Source organism: Myotis brandtii, unplaced genomic scaffold (assembly GCF_000412655.1).
Source record: "Myotis brandtii unplaced genomic scaffold, ASM41265v1 scaffold1144, whole genome shotgun sequence".
In the NCBI taxonomy this organism is placed as follows: Eukaryota; Metazoa; Chordata; class Mammalia; order Chiroptera; family Vespertilionidae; genus Myotis; species Myotis brandtii.
Window position 1 is genome coordinate 785,526 of NW_005353944.1, and position 11,642 is coordinate 797,167.

The following is an 11,642-nucleotide window of genomic DNA, read 5'->3' on the forward strand; positions in this document are numbered from 1 at the left end:
CAGTTTGATTCCTGGTCAGGGCACATGCCCGGATTTCAGGCTGGATCCTTGGGGAGAGGTGGTGGGGGAGGGGCGTGCAGGAGGCAGCAATCAATGTTTCACTCTCACATCCATGTTTCTCTCTCCCTCTCCTTTCCTCTCTCTCTAAAAATCAATATAAATATATTTTTTTCAAAAAGAGAATCAGATTTTGAAGCAGACTTGTTCATCCGTGACAAAAAAAGCATGTTAAGCCTGCAACAGTAATCTAAAACATTTTAATTTAAAAAACATGCAAAAAACACCTGAACAAACAAACCAATAAAATAATCTAGTACATACAACAGACAAATTTGAGTAAGAATTGGACCAGTGGACTTATTTCTAATATAAGAATGCTCCCTGCTTTCTAACTAGCCATTAAATGCCTTTTCCTGTGCTTCAAATGACTTAAATTTGGATTCTAAGGCAAACCATGTGATAACTTTATTTTGAATTCTTCTGTTTGGTTAAAACGATTAGAGAGCGACTTTAAAAAGCTAACTGCGAGGGGAAACTTCTATTGATTAGAAGGCAGTCTTGCTCTGTGATATAAATATCTACATTCTTCTTAAAATTGTTATTCAATTATTTATTCTTTGTATTTGTTTTGCAGCCAAACCTTCCTAGAGGAGGAAATTCCTTTCCTACAGAGCAATACAGGAGAAGCAGAGGAAGACCTAACTGCTCCGAGATTAACTGGGACTGAGCAGGAGACATGTGGTGATGGTCATAATAGCAATAATAACAACATAGTTATGATTTTCTCTCAGGCACAGTGCCAAACACTTTACCTGGATCATTTGAGTTCATTCACACAACATCCATGTAAGATAGGCGCTTTTTCTTTGTCTGTTTTTAATATTTTTTTAAAATTGATTTTAGAGAGGAAGGGAGAAGGAGAAAGAGATAGAAACATCAATGATGAGAGAGAATCATTAATCGGTTACCTCCTGCACGCCCCTTCCTGGGAATTGAACCATGACCTCCTCGTTCATGGGTCGAAGCTCAAACACTGAGACACACGGCCAGGCAAGATAGGTGTTTTCCTTATCCTATTTCACAGAGAAGAAACTGAAGTAGAGTGAGGTTAATCCTCGAGCCTAGGTCAGCACCAGCACTAAATCCCAGCAGCCTGACTGGTGTCCTGGCTCTGACTCACCAGGCAGCATTGCCCCCTCCTGGAAGTTCTTACTGATCAAGTGAAGCTGGTACTCAGGGGTGTCTTTATGCCAAAGGTACAACAAATGAAGGCACAGATCATCTTTTTTTTTTTTTGCTTTTACCTCAAAGTCAGCAGAAAAATAAGGGAACAAAGATTTAGATGAAGCAGTAATTGTTCAATAGCTCAAGTTTAGAAAGGTTTTGGATTGTGAGCTTTGGTGTTTCTTGAAATCTTTCCTTAAATGACTTGTAATTTCTCTCCTCTAATAGACTTTGAGCATTTCCATCATTTGCATTCATATTTATAATTCTTGTGGTTGTATGGTGACCTATTTGACCTCTGTATTCAGAATATATTGTGAGGCTGACCTGCCTGACCTGACATGTACCCACACATCTAACAACAAGCATGGCGCTAGGGATAGAACTAACAGGAAGCCAGCAGACACTGGCCAACATCACCGCCTTGGTGGTGCTCTCCTGGCCCCTGGCTTGGGCTCTTCTCTTCTTACTTACTTTCACCATGTCTTTCACAAGCAGCAGCTCTTTGCATGCTCCTATGTGTGGTGGTCTGGGATACTAAGGCAGCTGTTCTTTAGGCGGCTCCTGTTGTGTTTAGAGGCAAAGAGGAAGGGGAATGACCTTCTCCATGCAAGAGTCTCTCAAGGCGAGCGGGAAGAAAACCCCTATAATGTTGTGCTTAGTGTTGTGGACCTTAAACTTCACCATAACAAAGGGGTGCTGTTATTTAAGCAGTTGTTTCAGCAGCCAGGATCCGACATCCACGTCTCCTTGTCTTTTAGTCACATGTCGTGTAAGACAGGAAATGATGCAGGTTTGTTTTTGTTTAGTGATAAAAGGGAAGAGTACAAGAGAAGATGGTTGAAGGGACAAGAGCAGAACCTTCAAATAGAATTTTCCAACTCTAACAGAAGGAAAGTTTTTCTAGACCAGTGGTTCTCAACCTTCCTAATGCTGCGACCCTTTAATACAGTTCCTCATGTTGTGGTGACCCCCAACCATAAAATTATTTTTGTTGCTACTTCATAACTGTAATTTTGCTACTGTTATGAATGGTAATGTAAATATCTGATATGCAGGATGTATTTTCATTGTTACAAATTGAACATAATTAAAGCACAGTGATTAATCACAAAAACAATATGTAATTATATATGTGATTTCCGATGGCCTTAGGCGACCCCTGTGAAAGGGTCGTTCAACCCCCAAAGGGGTCGCGACCCACAGGTTGAGAACCACTGCTCTAGACCTAAACTTCCTAAAAGACAGAATGATGCAACTTGCCTTCATTATCAGACACAATAGTATTAGTTATGTCTGTTAGAAAAAAGTCACGCAATTTTAACAGGCATCAGAATCATTAAGCTGAAATCTTCCCCCAATTTTTATTTTTAAGGTCAGAATTTGCTTCTAGCACAGAAAGTGCTCCACTGCAGACACGGGTAATGAGACTGTGTAATTGCCATAAATTTCTTACCAGACGAGTTTCTTGCTGGCTTCCTTTCGAATAGTGAGGATGTTTTGTTTAGTTGGGTTTTTGAGCCACTGTGAAGTCAAGTCTCCAGCAAATGTGCAGTCATTTCCGAAGGAAGAAAATGTAAGGCTGTGCTAGCTTAGCTTGTTGGTAATGGGTAGCATGCAAGGCATGGCACAGAAGACGGTAGGGACCCAGGAGACTCGAAGGCAGAGGTGGAGTAAAATCACTGACAAGAGAAACTCCAGTCCTTTATTACAAAGCATCTGAGGAATTTGTCTCTCCATCATTTCTCTAGCATCTGCTGTCTGGAGCAGCATTCCAAACTCCTAACCTGGGGCACCGTTGCTGTTTGCTTGATAATATAATTCCTTTCTTTTCCTCTACTTAAAAATCATGCATGCATTAAAGTAAAGTTAAAGTGAATTTAAATTTGCATAGTTTTAAAATACGCTTTTCTAAAACTATAAAATTAAAAAAAAATTCCCCTTGAAATAATTATAGTCCTCTCTGGGGAGTCATGAAACCGTAACTTGTCTAGAGCAGCATACATTCAGACTTTCATAATTACCTGGTGAGTCAGCACTGGCTCACTTCCCAGGAGCTGGCTCCCACCGTGGGGAATAAGTTTCCATTCCTGGGGAGTCCCCCGGGAGACACTTCTCTGATTCCTCAAGTCGAAGAGGTGACCTGCACCGCCACCTCCCTCACGGCCCTCTGCCCATTTCCTGCCACAGCTGTGGGCTGGAGCATTTCTATTTGATGTACCTCTCCTATTAGATTTAAACTCATTGCCAAAGCGAGGGTCTATGCTTGCTCCTTATGTTTATTGAAGTAAATTTTAACTTCTATTTCTGGAGTTAGAGCTCTTGCTTGTCATAACTAGAATCAGAATGAAGATTTAGAACAAAGTTTTCAGTACTGGATGTCTTTTAAAAAGTCATGTGTTTGAGATAAGCAGAGGTCATTTAATGTGTAGATATGAAATGGCCTTTAATGCAGGCATTCACCAAAACTCTTCATAGAGACAGACTTAATATCCTAAAATATGAAAGTCAGCAGTTTACTGAAGACAATGCATATATTCCACAGGTCAGCACAGTGACTGCTTGTTTCTTTCAAAGAAACAAAAAACCTGTTTTGAGACAGAGCAGGAAGTACTGTTTGAAAAGAAGTCAGGGTTAGAAACTAGGAGTGGTAGATGAATGGCTATTGTTGAATGTGTTCTGTAAACCAGCCCTGTATGAAGAGGGCCAGGGTGCCCTGGGCTGGCATGACCTATTCCTGGTGGTGTGGAAATCCATGGTGCAAATACCAGATGTGCTAGCTCTTCGTTGGCTAAAGTTGGGGATAAAGTTCAGAACAGAATAGATGCCTAGACTCTATGAAACGCATTCACTCCTTACTAAAGTGACAGCATCTTGCTTAAGGCTCTCTTAGCTCATTGCTTCAGGCCAGCACTCCCTTAAAGGGCTTATAACTCTGGAAGCAGTTGAATGTAAATTGGGAAGGGCCTTGGCAAAGCTTTTGAAATGGTTTGCTACCTTTCCAGCTTTCTAGTCTCTATTTACCTTGTTCTCTATTTCTTCCTTCCACACTCCTTTTTCCTCTTTCCAGTCATACTCCAGGCATTTTATAATTGATGGGCTGGGCTGTTAATGTAATAATTTGTTTTCAGCAAGGATCACCAATACATGCTAAACCGCCCTGCCTGCGTGGCTCAGTGGTTGAGCACTGACCTATGAACCAGGAGGTCACAGTTCAATTCCCAGTCAGGGCACATGCCTGGGTTTCAGGCTCGATCCCGAGCGTGGGGGGTGCAGGAGGCAGCTGATCAATTATTCTCCCTCATCATTGATGTTTCTATCTCTCTCTCCCTCTCTCTTCCTCTTTGAAATCAATAAAAATCGATTTTTTAAAAAAGATGTTAAACCCTTAGATGGAAGGTTGTTGGATACAAGATACTCACACATGCCAATAAATCACCCCAGAATTACCTACTAATTGTGTGGAGAAAGGTACTTTTACAATGGAGAGATCTGATGGTCACCACTTTACTCAAGTGGTCAAACTTGACTGAGCGCTCATAGTGAGACCACCTCATGATAGGATGCAACATGAATTGCACATCCATCACCTATGAAGTGTTCTTGCCAAAATGTCTAATCTGAATCTAACCAAGCCTTCATCAACAGGAAAGAGAGGGGTCAGACTAGGGACAAGTTAAATAGCAGTATGACAAAGCAATCAGCCAAACCAGATTATGGGGAATTTCACAGAACTGCCCTGGACTCTTAAAAAAGTCAATATCATGAACAAAAAGTGAGGGGATTGTTCTAGATTAACAAGTTAAAGAGTCTGAAGAGACATAACCAAATATGATGTGTTTACTTTGATCAGGTCCTGCTTCAAAACAACAACAAAAAATAATTTGAAACAGAAAACATCCTAGCTATACTGAGAGACATTTTAGGAACAACTGGGGGAATTTGAATATGGACTGGGTATTAGATGACAGTAGGACATTAGTGTTAATTCTTTTAGATGCAATGCTTGCATTGTGTCTTTTTTAGAAGAATGCCTTCATTCTTAGGAGGTGCACACGAAAGCATTTAGGGCTGTAAGGTCACGATGCCTGAACCCTACATTCAAATGGTTCTGAGAAAGCCTACGGGTTTGGCAGAATATTAACAATTGTTTAGTCTTGGTAGCTAGTATGAGTATATGCTGAGCTATCCTTCTAACATTTATGGTTGTTTAAATTTTTAAAAAAGTTGGGGAAAAATAAAAATAAAATGATGGGCTGCTTGGAGGGGTGTGGGAAAGACATGTTTTTCTAATCTATGCAAATTACAGCCAGCCCTAAAAAAAGATTTGGATTAAGTACCTTTAGAATCTGGGGGGAGGGGAGAGGAGAGGGATTTTCCTCAGTGGCTACTTTCTGCTTCCTGAGTTAGCTCTTCTATTCCTAGCTGTTTACTGGCTCTTTCCATTCCCTTCTCCTCACTCAGCACAGTCTTCCTGAACCAGCCGCCAGGAATTCCAGTGGCTTGACTTCCAGCATTCTTCTCTTCCTAGCTGGGTTAACTTGGTCCCTTCTAGCTTTTAACATCACACTCTCCCAGGATTCTCTTTATTCTTGGCTCAGTGCAACATCATTTTCTTCATCTGACTTGGGAGAACCACAATTTTCCATCCCTGTTCTCTTTCTTCTCCATCACTTCTTACTCATTCTGAAAGTACTTCCAGAGATATTTGCATTTCTATTAAACCTACCTGAGCGGATTTTCTGTCTACTGAAGAAGAGCCCTGAGTGGGCCATGAACAATTGTGTTTGGAGCTGATGATGATAGTGACGGAGGGGGTCCACTTACCACATAGTGTACTTCTTTGTATCAAAGGGTTTTTGTATCTAAAGTAAATGTTGGTGGAGGGCCTGAATCTCTGGTCAGTATTAAGAATTGACTGCTTCATCTTGCAGTTAGGGAGCGTGGACCATCTCATCCATATCTACAGTCCTGGGTGCCCAACACTACTCTAGCAGGGCTGTGATTGGAGCTTAGGACCTAGTATGCCTGGACCCTGGGGTCAAGGTAATCTAGTCTGACTCAGTGGTCCATTGTATGTCTGTTAGGATTGCAGAATTATTGTCCAGTTCCAAGGGTGAAATAACAAACACAAAAGTGATGACTCCAGTGTAGATGAGGCAGAATGCTGCCAACGTACTTGATTGCCCACCCACAACAGTGAAGCTGACCTTCAGGCAGTTGGGCAAACACTGAGGAATCTTGTGAAACGGGTCAAGGGGCTGCCTGTCTTCTGTGAAGAGGGAGCATGCAAAAGCAGGGCAAAGTCAGCCAGTCCAAAGCATTATGTCGTGAGATTTTGGCGTCCAGCTCATTTTATTTTTCACTCTGTTGTGAGTGACTCCAGCTCTTCTGCTCTTGTTCCAGTTGCCTTTGTTATGCTCAACATGTGCAGCTTCTAATTTGCTCTGTTTAGGGGGGAGGGGGGTTTACAAATACATGACTGGAAATTTGGGATTAAGATGACAGAGTGAATCCATGCATTTCTAATACTTTCCCCACATTTACTAAATAAAACTAAAACATTGACCCACTAGAAAGAATGAGAGAGAGAGAGACACAGAGAGAGAGGGGTATTTAAAAGTGATCACATAAACAGAAACAACAGTTAGAAAGGTTTTCAACAGTATTATTGGAAGGTAGGGAACTATGAAACAAGCCTTTAAATATCTAAAGCAGCGGTTCTCAACCTGTGGGTCGAGATCCCTTTGGTGGTCGAACGACCCTTTCACAGGGGTCGCCTAAGACCATCCTGCACATCAGATATTTACATTACGATTCATAACAGTAGCAACATTACAGTTATGAAGTAGCAACGAAAATAATTTTATGGTTGGGTCACAACATGAGGAACCGTATTTAAAGGGCCAGAAGGTTGAGAACAACTGAAGGAAAACAAATTTCAGTTTAAAATTCTATGCTCAGACTCTTTTTTTAAAGAAATACTACTGTTTTAAATGTTTTTATGGATTTTTAGATAAAGAGAAGGGAGAGGGAGAGATAAAAATCTCATCAATCAGCTGCATACTGCACGCCCCTGGTGGGGATTGACCCCACAACCAGGGCATGTGCCCTGAATAGGAACTGAACCCAGGACCTCTTGTTCCATGGGACGACACTCAATCCATTGATCTACACCAGCCAGGCTATGCTCAGACTGTTAATTAAATGTGTAGGAGAATAATAAAGACATTTTCTAGACATTTAAGGCCCAAAATATTTGCCTCTTGTGCTACTCAAGAAGTTACTGGAGGATTAGTGTCTGCAAAACAAGGAAGCAAAACCAGAAAGAAGACACAGAACACTGGGAAAGGGGAAATGAATGCATGGGGAAGGCAGACGGACCTTCCATGACAGTGGTGAGAGACTGTGGGAAGACAGCTGCACACTGGGCACAGAGGACGGCTGGTTTTGATCGTTGTCAAAGCCTCCAGAAGAGTTCAAGATGATGAGGTTGATATAATACTTGATAGTCTGAAAGCACTGAGAACTTTAGCTAGTTGGTCAAGAGTTTGAGATTGAATTAGTGGTAAATATATACAAACCAAAGAAAAAGAAAGAGGACCATTATTAACTTCAGAAAAACAATAATTGCATGGGAAAGGAAACCCTCTCCTGGCCTCCCACCCCACTCCTTCCCTTAGCGCTGCTATTTTGATTACCTTTTTGGCCCCTGTAGGCACTGCATCATGGGTATCATAATATTTCTTTTCCTCCTTCAACTTTTAAAAGCACGCTAAGTAATTTTTTTCTCTCTCTTCCCCACCCCCTCCATTAGTGTCTATTCCTTTTGAAGATGGGTATTATGCAGTTTATTAGAGACAGTGTAGGAGAGTTCCATCACTGCGAGGAGAAAGAACCAGTTATGTACCAAGTCTTGTGACCTTGCATAAGCTACTTAACTTCTCTGCGCCTCAGTTTCCTTTTTAGTACAGTGGGTCATATAATTGCTGTTACTAGGGCTAAACATGATCATTTACATGAAACTGAACTCCCATCACATTATTAAAAGTAATAACATGCAAAGCAAAGTAGATACAGATTTGATAGAATAATTGTAAGCAGATGTAGATATTTTGAATTTTTTTCATCTTTATGAGGCAAAGCAAGATTCTAATCATCTATCTTGGCATATTGCTGTTCAGTGCTGTGATTGGGAGTAGTCGAATGGTTTTAATTAAGTTTAAGTTTAACTAAGGATAGAAGTGTATGGGCTCTTTAATTAATTTCCACAAACATTTACTGAGAAGCCTTCTGTATTCCAGACACTTAGATAAGCTCCGATAAGGTACAATTTTTTTTTTTCCTGAAGAGGAACTCAGAGTTTAATAAAAAATGATTGTTTATAAAGAGACATACAGACTAATATTGTGGCAGGAGGAATTTTAAAAAAGAGGAAGACTTTTTAACAGGGCATTTCTATAAATTCTAGACTGTGCTCCTAGAAATTGCCAGAACTTGTTTCCTGAAGCTTTTCCTCAGAATAGGATATATATTTACCTATTGACAAAGTATTAGAGGAACGCTACATGGGGTCCTGTACTTCCTTCACAGAATGTTAGAGTCGGGGTATTTAAAGTTACAGCAGGGAGAGTGCCAGGCAAACAGCAGGTGCTCAACAAGTTCTTAGAATAAGTGCACAGGAAGGAGAGTTGGCTTTCATTTCATTTCCAAAAAGGAGGGAGAGGCCCCAAGAGACCAGGTGACCAGTTCAAGGTCATGGTAGGAGTGGACAGAAACCACTGGTATGTAATAGGAAGATTAAAAACCCTTCAAATTTACCTTGAAAGGAGAAGGGAAAGGAGACTTTCCATTCTTTTTCCTGCAGTGGTAGCAGGTGGGGAGGCACACCCTGAGTCAAGTACTTAACCTATTTTGGGTGAGTGTTACATTGGGAGAAAAAGCCCAGTGGAGCCAGTGTATTGTCTCCACCATTGGTTCTTTGTGGTTATGGTGCCTGTGTACATATGTGCACGGGGAGAAAAGCAGGGGACTGGGCAAGATGGGCCGGACACGCCCTAGAGCCAACCTCCCACGGTCCCTCCCCGGCTGGCCGCACCTGGGTTGGTGCTGGGGCTTGAAGGGCGTCTGCAGAGTAAGCGGGGTCCCTCCAGCAGGTGGGGTCCCTTGGCCTGGCCTATGGGGATTGGTCCAAAATCGGCAATCCATGTGCATGGGGAGAAAAGCACGGGACTGGGCAAGATGGGCCGGACACGCCCTAGAGCCAACCTCCCACGGTCCCTCCCCGGCTGGCCGCACCTGGGTTGGTGCTGGGGCTTGAAGGGCGTCTGCAGAGTAAGCGGGGTCCCTCCAGCAGGTGGGGTCCCTTGGCCTGGCCTATGGGGATTGGTCCAAAATCGGCAATCTGACATCCCCTGAGAGGTCCCAGAGTATGAGAGAGTACTCTGCAAAGTTGCTGTCACTCAGCAGCTCCTGTGTTGAGCATCTGCCCCCTGGTGGTTAGTGTGCATCATAGCTACCGCTTGGATGGTTGGACAGTCAGACAGTCGCTTAGGCTTTTATATATATAGATTACTAAAATTCTGCAGTACACACAAAAAAATATACCAGATTTTTTTGCCGATCTGACAAAAAAATAGGTATAATTTGGATTCATTAACACCAGACAGCTATTGTTGTGTTGGCTGTTGTCATATTTTTATTTGACAATCTAAGGAAAGAGGTCAGCGTCCCTGACTAAATGGTCAGGTATTGCACATTTTAAAAATTCTTGTGGTACACTGGCTGAAAATTGCTGTTCTATGCATGGTAGGAGGTGATGGGTGCCACGGTAAAAAGATAATGTGGAGTAGGCATGGTGGGTGCTTGGCCCAGAACCTCTTCGGAGCCAAGGCACACACGGCCCCCAGATGCTGGGATTATCAGCTGCTAACAACTCAGAGGTGCATCCTTCACCCGGAATTGCCCTCAGCCTCTGAGAGCCGCCTCTCCCAGGGTTATGTTTCTCCCAGGGTGAAGCTAATGACAACTGTGTGGCTCTCCTGGGGATACAAAGGCCTCTATTTGGGATACTCTGAAAGTAATCCCAGCTTCCAAGCTCCCTGAAAGGCTGGCTGAGACCTTGGTGGCAGCCATGTGTGTGCCAACTTCTCTCCCTGCCCAGTCCTGCCTTCCACTTCCTTACAGGTGTGTGTTCCATGAACATGCTCCAAGAACCTCCTGCATGGCACACTCTGTCTCAGAGTCTTGTTGTAGAAAACACAGCCTACGGTAGCAGGGGAAGAAGGGCAGGAGTGCAATCTTAAATAGCATGGCCATTGCAATCCTCATTGGGAAGGTGCCCCTGGAGCAAAGCTTTAAGTCATGAGAGGATTTTTCAACTAATGAAAATGCAACAATAAAGTAAGAATTCTGTGTCTTCCCCTGACAGCTCTAAGGATAAGGACTTGGGGCCGCCATGGAGAGAAGCTATAAGAATGGAACCTGAGAGAGGTGGGGACCCCAGCAACCTAGGAAGAGGCCTGCATCTAGTGACAGGAAGTTGGCAATGACTTGTAGGAACAGGAGGTCTGAGAGCCAATATTGGGTTCCTTCCTGTAGTCTCATGCATTGGTAGCATGAATCCTTCCCAGGTTCCTAAATCCTAGGAGGGTGCTAGTCTTTGTGCAAGTCCATGACATGGTGTCTTTAGTATATTTATTTGATTCTTAAAGAAAGAAAAACACCAAAAGGCTGTAAAATCTAGGCACATTTGGGCTATTTAAAAAGCATCTATACTAATAAAAGAGTAATATGCTAATTAGACTGGGAGAACTTCTGGAGACCTTCCGGACGTCCTTCCAGACAAAGCTGGGGGCTTGGCCAGCCTGCAAACTTCCCCCAAATGCCCCTCAGCCCCTCACCCAGGTTGGCTATGCACCCCCCATGGGGACTCTCACCCCAATGGAGGCATGGCTAGCCGGCAAATGGCCATCAGCCCCTTGCCCAGGCCCACCCCACCCCCAGCAGGAACCCTCACCCTGATGGGGGCGTGGCCAGCCTGCAAACTGCCCCAGCCTCTTGCCCAGGCCGGCACCACCCCAAGTGAGGACCCCCACCCTGATGGGGGCATGGCTGGCCTGCAAACCGCCCCAGCCCCTTTCCCAGGCTGGCACCGCCCCTAAGGGGACCCCCCACCCTGATCTGGGACCCCCTTCAGGTTGGCTATGCACCCCCCGTGGGGACTCTCACCCTGATGGAGGTGTGGCTAGCTGGCAAATGGCCATCAGCCCCTTGCCCAAGCCTACCCCACCCCCAGCAGAGACCCTCACCCCGATGGGGGCATGGCCGGCCTGCAAACTGCCCCAGCCCCTTGCCCAGGTCGGCACCGCCCCAACTGACGACCCCCACCCTGATGGGGGCATGGCTGGCCTGCAAAC